Below are 10,841 nucleotides of genomic sequence, written 5' to 3'. Positions count from 1 at the left end.
GGCAAACAACCATACTTGAGATGTAAAGGATTGCTGGGAACCTTTGGGGACACACTGAAGTGTGTGGCCTTGACTTTAAGTGAAATCACTTTTAACTTGTTTTTTTTTTTTCCAGCAATGTTTTGCTGCTTAAGTATGGTGCAGAATATCTGGACAGCTAGATTTAACAAGGATGAACCTTGCCAAATCAGTAGAATTGAGGAGTTTGGACTTTATTTTGAGGATCCTAGAGAGCTACTGAAGGTTTGAACAGAGAAGATTTGGGTGTAAGAAAGATATTCTAGCTCAGTGTGTGAGAGAGGCTTATTTGTAGGAGGAACAGTAGTTTAATGCAGTGGGACCCTTGATCAAACACCTGTATAGATCTGTTTATAGTGTGCTTTGATGTTAGCTCAGGAACTTAGAGGGTCTTTTCAAGCATTTTCTGAGTACTTATGGTATATAGCAGGTTCTAGGAAGACAAGATAAATCAAACGAGTTTGCCGTCCCAAAACTCTCTTGGATTTGTAATTATTTTTATGTAGTTGGAGATACAGAAGAGGGGAGGAACGTTAAACACTGGGTTGGAATCAGGGAAGTCCTCCCAAAGAAAGTGACATTTCAGATGAGTAGAAAAAGTAGGCCCTTAGGGCGGGAAGATCATTTCAGGCAGGGGAAAATAATGTGAACTCAGTCAAGAGAGATAAGATGTTTGACTAGAACAAATGCTGCATGATGGGAAATGGTGGGAAATGAGGCACTTCCATTAACCAGCAATGAAATAGAACGAAGGAGTTCTCTATTTTGTCACAAGGGCAAGGTATCTCAGCCCTTAACAGTGGCACAAAGGGTTTAAAAGAGAAGTGAAGGTTTTTTTAAATGGTGATTTTTTTTTTACTTAAAAAAAATAACTACATGGAGCTACTTTAGGGATTTGTGCTATAATTTTATAACTAAAGAATAGTGTGAAGTTAAAATGCCTTATCTAACCTTTTTGGGTATGCTGTTAGAAAATTTTAACTATGGTAACTGATCTGCCTGTCACACAAAGTTATTAGAAATCAATCCTTATCACTTGCTTTTAGTACATTATTTCAAGTTAAATGATTTTAAAGTTCTTCTCCTAAGACATGCTTTTGAAATAAGCTGTAGTTTCTATATATTTTTAAGAATGAGGAGCTTATGATCCTGGCTCGTGGGCTGTTATTGTATAGATTAAATGAGCTAAGGCCTTATACAATGGTTAATACTGTTTATTTTCTCCCTTAGTTCCACCTTTCTTTCCATCACATTTTTCATTCTTTGATCCTTAAATCACATTGTTTCCTGAACAGCTATGCGCTAGCCCCATCCTCTGTTCTAAGGACCCCAGAATCAGGTGAGGCACGCGCTCACTTAAGCTCACGGGTGGTTATCATGCAGCGAGATGGTCAGTTTACTGCTGCATTGGCGAGAGGCTTGGAAGGGGCTCAAAGGAGCCACTGTGGTTGCCTGCCAGGTCAAAGAAAGTGTGGCTTCTCACAGCCCTAAGAAACCAGCAACCCTTTCACCCCAGTGTGCGTCAGTCAGTCTGTCAGTATCCAGACAAAGAAGTGGGGGAAGACCTTCATTCATTCATTTATTCAGTAAATATTCATAGCTACCTACTAGTGCAAGGGGCTGAGTAAGAATATGAGTAAGAGCAGGGAAGTATGAGCGAGCATGGCTCACTTTGATAGCTGCAGGTGGCTTGGCATGACTGGAATTAAATATGCACTCAGTTTGCCTTAAAACAGGACGGACCCAAACTTGAGTGGGATGAGGAGGAAGAATTAGAAGAGGAAGTTATGTGTTGGTGAGACTCCTAACTAAAAGCCTGGTAACTTCCTGTAGGGAATTGCCAGGCTGACTAATCTATTACCTGAGGGCAGTGGGTTCCCAACTTTGCAGTTCAAATAGTATCACCCAGGGAGTTAAACTCAGATGCCCAAGGTTGCAGCCCATACCGATTAAATCAGAAATGTCTGGGGATGGGAGGCAGGCGTCAGCATTTTTAAAGATCCTCACGTGATTACAACGGGCAGCCAAGTTCTGGAGTCACTGCCTTAGGGCATAGTCCAGTTTTGTACATTTAAAACCCACTTACATTTGGGTTCTGGTTCCAAACATTCCTTAAATTGTTTTTGCTCTTTTCTCGGGTCGGGGGCGCTATGAACAGGAAGAGGATGTGGTGTCACCCAATTAGAGGAACCTAGTTTGCTAAGCCATTAAGCGTAGGTTGCCAGGGCTGCACGAGGAGTGGATTTTTGCTTTGTCATTCTGACTCTGGCTGTTGGCCCGCCCACTTAGAGAAGGGCGTGGCTTCCTGGAGCCACTAGGAATCTGCAATTCATTTCCCTCTTTGCTTCAGTCCCGCATTGCATCCGAGCGGAAGGTGGTGGGGCGTCTGAAGAAGAACCTGATGTCCTACAGCTCGTGTTCATGTAAGCTTTGCGTTAACTGACCACGGCCAAAGCTCCAGGTGTTCAGGCTGTGAGCATGCTGGAAACGAGAGCATCCGCCTGCCGGGTGCTTGATAAACGCAGAGGAAGTGGAGAAGTTTTAAGGCGTGTCTGAGTAGAGGCGAGGCTTTTTCTAAGGCAAGTGAGCTTATTGGCGGCGTTTATTGTTTCGTCCGGGTCAGTGAAAGCTTAGCCCGTGGTAGGTGACACCAGCACCCCGTCGGCTGATGGTTTCCTTCCTCTAGCTCTTGTTTTGTAGAGACAGTTTTCAAAATATCTGAGAAAATGGGTTTTTGTATCATTTGTTAGTACACGGGTCTTGCAATGTAGATAATGTGATGAATAGATTGACAGATCCTCGAACAGCATTGAGTATAACGATTTAAGGTTGCCATTCCTGGAATTTTTACACTGTTGAATCCTCAGAAATCCTGAGAGGTTGGCAAATCATATGTATTTCCGTGTTTACAAGTGGGGAAACCAAGGCCCAGAATCGTATGACTTGCCAGGCAATTAAACGGGACAGGTAAGAGTGGAACCCACGCTTTATTTCACTATATTAGACAATACAGGGTAGCGGATTAAAGCGAACACCACACTGCCAGGGTGTGAATCCTGGCCCTTTGTCCCCTAACTAACTAGCTGCTTGAAGTTGGGCAAGTTAGTTTTCCTTTGTCCCAGTTTTCCTATCTGTGAAATGGATCTGATAGGCTCCCCTTGGAAAAGATAGTAGTGAAGTTATTAATATATGCAAAGCACTATAGAAGTGTTAGCTGGTATTATCATTATTGTTATGATCAAAGAAGTATCCTTTTGAGTTGTTGGTGTGGTTTTTATCTCATGAATGGGCGTGATGTCAGAGTAACTGGAGTGTACCTTCTATCACTGACTCATTCTGTGTTCACCCCTTTGTAAAATTGGACCATAAGCTCCCATGTCATGTAGGGTGTTGCTATATTGCTTCAAGATTCTTAAATGCCACCCTAAATGGGCAGTGTTTCTAATTTTGCCCCATGGGTCCGAATTTCAAAGGAACATGGAAGTTGGATTTTGGCATTCTGTATAGATGCAGATTTCAAAGGAAGGTTAAGTTGGGAGGCGTTTTATAAAAGCTGAGATAATTGTGCCTTAAGTTTCCTTTTTTGAAGCTCTCCTGAATTCTGGATTTACTGGGAAAGTAGGGCGTTTAAGTTTTAGCCAGACTTGCTGTGATATGAATCCGACCGGAACTCTGGCGTTAGTAGCTGGCCTCCAGGCCATGTTTCCAGATTCTGTGCCCATGTACCAGGTCCAGGATCCGAGCCTGATTGCGGGCCTAGGTCACTGTCAGGGCTGAGGCAGGTGGCGCTGTCCGGTAGGGAGGCGGCGGTGCGCGTCGCCTGGGGGCGTGCAGTTGGGGACACGGAAGCCCCGCCCCAGCCGCGCACTTCCCGCCGCGGCCCGGCTGCGGGAAGCCTGACCCGCTCCCCTTTCTGCTTCTGTGCCACAGAGAACGGGCGGGACCTTGAGGGAGCGCTGTCCGAACTGACCTCGGAAACGGACGTACCCGTTGTGTTTGTGAAAAGGAGAAAGATAGGCGGCTATGGTCCAACTCTGAAGGTAGGTATGTTTCTTTCACTCTCCTGAACTGGATGGGAATGAGGCCACGGGGCTTACCGTGGTCGCAGCCTTTCTTTCAAAACCAGGGTGGATGTGGACGAACCTCTAAACGGAGCCGATTCTTAGAAAATGACAAAGGAACACACAGGGGCTAGCCCATGTGTTAATCGAAATTGATGAGACGTTGGGTAAATTTCAGAACGGGGCAAAGGAATATGTAACTATTTTCATCTTTCAAAATACGTTTTTAAAAGTGTTCATTTCCTCCTATTGTCCCTCCTCTTTCTCCCCCAGTAAATGTAAATCATTTTTAGCAGCAGTGTAAACTGCTGAACGTGTTTAGGGGAGTACTAACAAAAGGGAATCAGGAAATGCTTATCTTATTCGTCCCTATCATCTTCCTTCTTAATTTTCTGGGAGGGAAACCCAGAAACCCCTGGCTCAGGGGAGAGCATTTCCTGGTTGCTCCTTTGAGTGGGTTTCTTTTCAGGTGTCTCTTTTCTAGCCCAGGGTTAACAATCAGGCAGGGAAATGAGATATGTAAAACTTTACTTTGGTTGGTGGCACTCCTACCTTGGGACCACCCACTGGCGGGGGATGGGTCATGGCCTGAGGTACTGGCAAAATGCTTGGAAGCTGGGTGCGTGTTTAAGGGGACATGTAACATGGATGATATTCTACATCAGGTGTGGTTGATTACTAGGTTAGAAAGCCTCATAATCCCGTGGTCACCTTGATACATCGGCTTTAATTTTTGCTGATTATCTTTTTGTCCTTCTCTGTTTGTATCTGTAATTTCTAAGAAATGGATCTCAGACTTGAACATTGCCTTCTGAGAAAGTAAACATGAGGCCTCAGTTAAATGTAAAATCTATTTAGATGTGTCTGCCTTTAGGAAGGATATTAACAATTTGCATTTTTATTTTTCTTCTAAGAGAATCTTATTTATGATTTTGGAAAAATGGGCACACGAAATGGAGATGGACTTCAAAGAGAAATAGCAAATTAATGGGAAATGATTAAAGAGATAAAAAGGCTTTTGGCTTATTTAAAATATATTGTGTTGAGAGAGGAGGTCCAAGATGGTGAAATAGAAAAAAAAAATATTGTCACTCAGACCTTTAGTTTGCAAGGAAAATGAGACTAAAGTCTATTGATACTCCTTCCTGTCTGATTGTTTTGTTTGCTCCACCTGTGCCATAAATTTGCTCTTAAAAAGTATATAGGCATTTGATCTTTGTATAAATTCTACAGATGGCCCAGGTCTTAACATCAATGGGAGCAAAAGGAACTACTGGTTTTATAAGCTTTGGACCCATTTTATTGATATGATCTGATGTTTTCAATTTCATATGATCATAGTTAATTTCAGACATTTAGGGAGCTACAATGCCATGAATGAAAAACACACCACCAACTCATAATTAAGTCATTTAGCACATCTTTTACGTAAACTTAACACTCCACTTTATATCATTTGATTTATTTTTGTTTTTTGATGAGTATTAAGAAATGGAAGAAGGGACGCAACAAGGTGAGGACTACTAGTAGTTTGAAATATTTGTGAATTTCCCTCCAGTTGTTGCCCACGTTTGGGGCTAAATGGTGGGTTCTGAAAATCTTTAGGGAACATTGGGTTTGAGTGGAGAAAGGCATTTATTTAGTGGAGAATTGAGTACTTATAGGATTAGTCTTATAATCCTAAAGTCCACGCCTTTAAAAAAAAAATTATGTTTCATACTTTAATTGCAACATAAATAATGGAGAAAGGGCTTTTTAAAATATATGCTTTTCCTTCTCTTAATACTGTTTTTTCCTTTGTTTCCCTTTCCCCTCAATAAATAACATCAACAACAGAACTTCCCTTGCTTTCGTTGTACTTACTGTACAAGCCTCCTGGAAGGAACTAACCTTAGATGACTACCTCCAGGAAGAAGGTTTAAATAAAAGAAGTGTGTTTTTAAAAACTGTAGCCTATGGACCACCTGCACAGAATCTTTTGGCAGTGCTTATTGAACATGCATGCCTGGGCTTTACCTGAGGTCTTGTTAAGTAAACCCTCTGGAAGGGGCTAGATCTGCCTTTTATATTTTTTTTACACAAGCCTTCCCCCTCCCCCAGGTAATTCTTATGATAAATATCAAGTCTGAGACTTGCTTTAACGTATAAGGTTGTTTGGTCAGGATCACTTGCTAAATTACAAGTGGGGAAAACAAAGGACTACTCTTGAACTTCCAAAATATAATAAAAGATAGAAAATGGTAACTTGAGGCTGGCCCGGTGGCTCTAGTGATTGGAGCGCCATGCTCTTAACGCCGAGGTCGCTGGTTTGATTCCCACATGGGCCAGTGAGCTGTGCCCTCTGCAGCAACAGCTCTCCCTGGAACTGGGCTGCCGTGAGTGTGGGCTACTGTTTGCTGCCGTGGGCTACCGTATGCTGCCATGAGCGGCTGGTGGCCAGCGTGAGTGGCCAGCAGCCATCCTGAGCGGTCGACTGAAGACTGGCGACAGACTGCCTCACCCTGGGGGAGTGCAAGGCTCATAATACCAGCATGGGCCAGGGAGATGTGTCTTACACAACTAGACTGAGAAACAGCGGCTTGAACCCGAGTGGACGCGGGGGGAGGCGAAAGAAAAGGGGGAAAAAGATTTGAACAAATAAACAAGTATTAATTTAAAAAAAAAAAAAAGAAAATGGTAACTCAACAGGCAAGTGAGTAACACTTTATACCTGAATAGAAAAATAGGGAACTATGCTATCTGTGGTTAGCACTTGTATGTCCACGTGGAAAATTGGAATTAGGGAGCTACTAAATTCTGAGAACTATGAACAGAGTTCCTTTTGCTCAAAGACATCTGGCTGTCATGAGCATTTTACTTCTGCATGGCAAGATTGCAAGTATTCTCATAGGGAACCTGTCTTGTATGTAAATTGACGTCTCTAGTATTCCAGACTTTTGAAACCACTTGTATAAATGCCTGTTGGTGGTATTGAGAGGAAAAGCAACGTGAATGAAAAAGTGCACATTGGAATACTAAGTGCTGGACATACATAGTTAAGACTTGAGGAGTTTGAGATAATAGTCTTGGGAGATAAAACTAAAACTGGCAACATGGGACTTAATTTCTTCAAGGCAGTAATACTCAATTACCAGCGCCTAATTTTTTTTCCCACATATGTGCTTACTGCCCCTAGTAATTTTTGCCCAGGCTGTTTCAGGTACTCATTTCCTGTTGCCTAAACCATTTCAGCAGTCTCTAACTGCCCTTCCACTTCTGATCTTCCTCCCCTTCCAGTCCATCTGCTGTCGGAGTTATCTTGCTAATTGCTTCTTAGCTGCTCCAGATCTGCATCCATGATAAAGTGCACATTCCTTAGTTTGGTATTCTGTATCCTCAAAGGTCTAGGCCACACCTACTTTTCTGGTTATCTCTGCTCTGCTCCCTCACCTCCAGGAAGCTGCTGGGAAATGCTGTTACAGCTGTAGTCCCTAAAATTTCCCTTCTTCATTCTGTTCTTAATTTCAATTCCTGACTTCCTGCTCAAACCCACTTTTCTAACTGCCTGTTTTAGAGTATAAGGCCAGATTTGCTGATTCTTTTCCTCCTCTGTGCTCCCATAGCACTCCCATAAATCATCTGAAAACGAGGAATCCTGCCAATGAATATTTGTGGCTTACATATAAAAAATGGAGAGTTAGTCTTATTCTTTGTGCCTGTGATTCCACGTCTATATTAGATAGAGCTCAGCAAATATTTAAGACATGCCTGTTAAGGAGACCAGCTACTGTTTATTGAATGAATGTCTCCTATGTGCTAGACTCTAAATGCTGAAAAGTAGTTGTTTAAATCCTGAGTAGTCTTATGAAAGGTGGTATTACCCAGTTTTACAGATGACAAAATAGAGGCCCTGAGAATTTAAGGAGCATGCCCAGATTCCACAGCTAGTTAAGTGGCAGAGCCGGGAATAGAACCTAGGTCTCTCTATACAGTTCACTCTGGTGTACTCACACTTTGGCACTTGGCTTTGTGTTATTGCTATTGGGATACATGCCTGATATCCCCCGTGTGATGGTGTGCTCATGATTCAGGGCTGAGCCCATGCAAATCTTGGTATTCCTAGCATAGCTCTGGCAAATTGGAATTCATTCATTAGATGCTTGCCAAGTGCAACTGCATTCCTCTGTGCCTACTAAATTGTACGTTCCATTAGGACAAAAATGATTTATTTTTATATATTCTGGGTTTTTTTTTAAACACCTACTATGCATTCAATTAATATTTGTTGAATGAATGGATGATAGTAGGGCTAGGGGACTCACTTAAGTGAGGTAGTTAGCTACAAGGTGTCTGATTTTGTGAAGGTGAACTGTCCATCAGAGACCAAGGCCTTAGTTGTTCAGGAGAGAGTCTAGGCAGCACATACAGCAGTTCAGAATTTTAAAGAACGGTGTAATAATACAGTAGTCTATGCAGATGTGTCCAGATCAGGTGAGAAGTCACATTATGTCTATTTAGCTACTATTTATTCAGCACCTGTGTTCTTGAAATGGCGCTAGGTCCTCACTTTGTTACCTCTAACACAAGTCTAGGGCGATGTATATGCTTTAGAATACATTTGTCAACGAATGTTTGTATATGATTTTTCTACAAAGGGGCACGACCACTCTATATGGCAGAGAAGATATACAATAGCCGCCTTTTACAAATGAGGAAAATAAGTGGAAACTAATAAAGCCCTGCTTTTGATTGGGGAATCCAGGCCTCCAGAGCTGAGTTCCTTCCCAGCTGCCCCTTTAAAACCACATCCCAGTGCTTTCCGACCCCTGGTCTGTCAAAATGATGCTCTTGGTCATTGCTGATTTCTGAGGTGTCCCAAGAGAGTTGATAATTGCTCTTATAACCTGAAGCGTTCTGTTCTCATCTCACACCCTTGTTTACAATAGTTCTTGAGGCTTGGCAAGTCCTCATCACTGGGTTTTCTGAAGTGACAGTTAAGTCTATGACTTGACCACGGGCAAGGGTGGAGGTTTTATATACTCTGAAATATTTCAGTGACTGGCTCCAAATTGTTTTGTGGGACTTGATTGCCATTTTATCTTTTATTTCACTAACAATAAAGCAATCTTATTTGAATAGAATAGTTATTCAGAGCCTCTTTTGGACACTGGGTTTTTAAAGAATCTGCTGAACTCCAAGGACCCATTCCTGAGAAAAATGTGCACATGTAGTTTTGCATATAGTCGCAGATTTTTTGGTGGGCTTGCTTCAGAATATCTAGTTGAGAGTTTTATTCTTCAAAGTAACTATACACACTTTCATTAGTTGAAGCTTTAGGTTTTAAAATTTTCTTACACGGCAAATTTCTTTTCACTGTGATTTGTTAAGTGAGATACATTCTTGTATTACTCCTTATGGATTTAACCTTTAAAATATTTTTCTGTTCCTGAAACATCCAAGAGTGAAGCTACTGGTTTGTACATAGGTGTTTCTGTTTGGTGTCTAATGTTTATGAACCATTTGCTATCTTTGGGATAATTTAAGATTTATTAAGTACCTACTCAACAGCTGAAAATATTGTCAAATCTATCACATAATTCTCATTCAATATTTACAGTAACTTTATGATATAAGTAGTAGTATTCCCATCTTACAAAGGAAGAAGCTGGAGGCTAAGAGGTTAAGCAACTTGCCTAAGATAACTCTAATAGCTAGCAAGTCAAGATTGGAACCAGGTTTGCCTCCATTGGCCATGGTCTTTTCAGACACTCATTTGAAAAACACAGATACCTGCCTTAATCACAGCAAAGTTTACCTTTAATACTAAAAAACCAAAACCAAACAAAGCAAAAATGTACACGCACAAATATAACGTTAAAGGAAATTAAGATGAAAAAGAAAATATACCTAACGTCCTGCTACTTTGATAAATCAAACTAGGACTTTTACAACATCTCTTCACGACTAAATATTAAATAGATACCTTGGAAGGATGAGGAGAGAAAAACTGATATGAAAGAAGGCATAAAGAAGTTGAGGAGGTAGCTTAACAGCAATAAGTCTGTTAGAGTGTGGGGATCCTACCTGACTTGTTCCTGGTTTGGCTCAGAAGTCTTTTAAGAGATTAAACATCTTCTTGTTGTAGATTAATCCTGCAATAAAAATCCCACTAGAAAAGATAGTGGACTCTATGTGAGTCCTTTTTTTATTTGGCTTAAGAGAGAGACCTGTGATCTGTGACATCCATCCCATCACATTTGGCTTGAGCACTGGGAGTTGTGGGAAAGAGCTTAAGAATGCTTGGAATGAATGAATCTGAACTCCTGGCAAAGGACTGATAAATAATACTGGAAGAAAAACTGAGGAAAGGAAGAACGGAAATGGAGAGCCTTATTTAGCCTTTGGCAACATCCCCTGAAAGAGAACAAAGTAGTGGAGAGGAGCTAAATTATGTTGGAGGCCAAGCTGTGTGCCATTGGTTGTCTGAAGTCGTCTTACTGCATGAAGAAGGTAGATGTTAGTGATTTCTTTGAAGTAGTAGTGCACTTTTGCTTTCTGTTAAAAGTCATAGAGCAGTTTACCAGTATAACTGAAATTGTGTGTTGTAGTTCCTTTTTTAAGCTGCATTTATATAATTATTACTAGTAATTTGACCGTAGGTTAGAAAGCCACTGTTTAGTGATTTAAAGATGCACAAGTGTAGAAATCCCATTCTTTAAATGATGAAGGAAAATCATTAGACTTGAGATTTTATTTTGAGATGACATATGAACCTTATGCTCT

General features: G+C 41.3%; 1 protein-coding gene across 2 annotated transcripts in view; it reads left to right on the top strand.

Annotated features, from left to right (window-relative positions):
- The first annotated feature begins 2,298 nt into the window (after positions 1-2,298).
- TXNRD1 (thioredoxin reductase 1) overlaps positions 2,299-10,841 on the top strand; it is a 57,966-nt gene continuing 49,423 nt past the window's right edge. The window contains exons 1-2 of one of the 2 annotated variants that reach the window (XM_033116419.1): positions 2,299-2,441; positions 3,949-4,058. The gene's annotated coding sequence lies outside the window, so the exon portion shown is untranslated. Of the gene's footprint in view, positions 2,442-3,948; positions 4,063-10,841 lie in introns of both variants that reach the window. The other variant, XM_033116420.1, reaches the window with a different exon arrangement.

This window comes from Rhinolophus ferrumequinum, chromosome 10 (assembly GCF_004115265.2).
Source record: "Rhinolophus ferrumequinum isolate MPI-CBG mRhiFer1 chromosome 10, mRhiFer1_v1.p, whole genome shotgun sequence".
NCBI classification, from domain to species: domain Eukaryota; kingdom Metazoa; phylum Chordata; class Mammalia; order Chiroptera; family Rhinolophidae; genus Rhinolophus; species Rhinolophus ferrumequinum.
Note: the sequence above shows the minus strand (reverse complement) of the source record. Positions and strands in the feature narration are given on the sequence as shown.